At 46.9% G+C, this 2,730-nt stretch overlaps 1 pseudogene; it reads right to left on the minus strand.

The window, feature by feature from the left end:
• Window positions 1-262: 262 nt before the first annotated feature.
• Window positions 263-2,730, minus strand: part of LOC112548268 — a 5,781-nt pseudogene continuing 3,313 nt past the window's right edge.

Here is a 2,730-nt window from a genome sequence, read left to right on the forward strand (position 1 = left end):
GAAATGTGGGCTGTGCATTAGGAAGATCTCTGAGAATCATTCAGCATTAGAAAAGACTGGAACATTAGAAGACAGACTGTGGAAACGTCATGCTTGAGAGTTTCCCCCAACAGCAGATTTAGATGGGGTTGAACCAACCTTGAGCAGGGGGTTGACCAGATGATTTCCATACTTATTTTTATTTGATACTCTTAGTCCATTTCTACAGTCCTGCTGCAGCAGTCTGCAGGATCAGTCCCTGCTGCACCATGTGCTTGATGAGTTAATCCAGTTTCTTTGCTCCTGACAGTTTCTTCTTCTTCTCACAAATGCAGAACTGAGTTAGTTCACAGTCTCCAGGCTTAGCTGCCCCACCTTGGACATACACACAAGCTCCACCCTGATAATTTGGATGACCTGGGTCTGGGAGATCCAACCTGGAATGGAAAACTACCGATTACAGATCATATCCACAGCCCGACTCTCCCGAGCTCGCTGTGCCCTGAGCACTGGGCTGGGAGCAATCTGTGCTAGTTGTACTGACAGCAGGTGGTGCTGAGCAACCACTTAACAGATGCTTTCCAGCTCAAGGCTGTAATGAGTTGGATAAGAGTCCCTCAGCACAGGATCCGTGGGCTCTCATGGCACCATGAACAAGACAGGATGTGTCCATATCATGTCTAGCCTAAACTTCATTTAAGAAAAACTTTGACCCTTCAGAAATTGCTCCTGAATTCAAACATGGAGAATATTTTATTTCTTCTCCTCAAATGGCTCAAGGCTGTTCCCTGAAGCATCTCCATTTCCAAGGTAGATGAGAGGAAAATCCCCATGTTCATCTACATGCCTCTCATATCACATGAGGACAAATGGTTATCCATGAGATAAATTAAGGTACTACATGACTCCTCTGTGTATCAGAGATCTGGGATCTGCCAACCTTCCCTCCTCTCTCAAACTCCTTTGCCACATTTAATTTCTAACGCCTGAGCGGTGGTAAAGGTTTACCCTTTATTGTGGTATTTCTTGTGGTTGGCAAGAGAACTGGGAATGGACCTCACCATGGACGTTTTAAAGGAAACAAAAGCTAGTCTGGCTTACTGAGGTGTTACCATGATTGTTCCACCCTGTGCTTTTGGAGACGTGACTAAATTAATCCCCAGTGTTTACAGGGATGTATCAATGAGACCCAGTACATAACATTCATATATTTCCTGTAATGCACGTAGCCTAGGTACAACTCCTGAGCAAGGAACAGGGCTGTTGCATGATATGGAGTAAGCTCAGCAGAGCACGCCCTGCAGGGATATAGAGCACTGCCTTATCCCCTTACATGCCATCCCCAGCCAAGAAGCCCAGGCCAGTCTGGACTGTCTGCAGCATCTAGGAGAGAGGAGCGTGAGATTGCCATTCTCCAGCACAGCCCTTGAGCCCTCTGGCCCAAGTCTGCTTTACCAGGGGCACAATGCCAGAATCTCCCGCACCCACAGACCACAGGGTATGTTGGGCTGTATCAAGATGAAAGGTCCCGTGCACACATTGGGAGTTAGAATCGCTCAGACCACAGCTCCATGGGAATTGGGGGAAACAGGACATTTGCAAACACCTGGGGCCAGCTGGGGTTGGTGCTGTGTGGTGGGGTCTGTCACTCTCTGTGCCTCTGATAAAATTCACAACCCTGTTCAGTTGACAGTGTCTGAACCTTATCGTTCCATGGTGATCACACCCAGGGACTGTGGTGTACTTGAGTGCACAGACAAGAACATCCTAGGGGCATAAACTTACAAGGGAGTGGAGAGCACTGAGCCATACACCCAGACCCATTTCCTAGTTTCAGAGTTGCACGACAATCCAATCCAGAATCAGTGATAGTATATAGTGCTGTTGCAATCTTCATAGTATTGAAACACCTCATGATTTATGAAATCCTGCATGAGAATAAAACAGAGAGGGGGAAAAAAATGAATTCACTCTAGTGTACAGAGAGCACCATCAGCTGGAGTTCCCAATGCAGCATTACCATCAAATTCAGTGCAGAGACTCCCCTGTAGCCAAAGCAAGGTTCTCACCTCCATCATGGCCACCGCCTGCTCTTTCGGTCACCCATCAATTTCAGTGTTAGTCTTTTCTTGGGGGTGGACAAGTTGAAGTCTGCCTTACAGCCCAGAGCTGACATTTCCCTAGGAAGTTCCCTTATCATCTGTTCAGACATTAGAGGGTGAGGGCAGGGAACAAAATTATATAATTTGCCCCTGAAGAAGGTATAGTGCACCCAGGTAATGCTACAAGGCTTGTTTACAGGGTTTACTAATATGGCTGTTTTCTAAGGATATTGAAAGAACCATTGAAAGAACCTGTCTTCCAGACAGTAAATTTCAATTGCAACCGGTCTGACGATGCGCTGACACTGCCTGTGGGTTCAGATTCAGACAAAAGCATTTTACCATGTTAATGGCTGTGACTGTGATATACAGTAGCTTCTCTCTGGGCATGTCTATGCCTCCTGCCCTGAGGTCCTGAGAGTGTACTCAAGGAACAGACCTGACTAATCTGCTCTCGTGTCACACATGTGGCCTGGTCAAAAATATTCGGTCGTCCCTTTATTATTCCTGTCCAGGAATAGTCTCAGGATGCCTGTTGCGGGCACAATCCTGAAAGAGATTCTTCATGCTCCTGACACTGCTCTCATGGTGAGCACATGGTGATGGGGACCACACAGCCCATCTTTACATGCAGTGTGAGGAGCAGGAA

This window comes from Alligator sinensis, unplaced genomic scaffold (genome assembly GCF_000455745.1).
Source record: "Alligator sinensis unplaced genomic scaffold, ASM45574v1 scaffold770_1, whole genome shotgun sequence".
In the NCBI taxonomy this organism is placed as follows: Eukaryota; Metazoa; Chordata; order Crocodylia; family Alligatoridae; genus Alligator; species Alligator sinensis.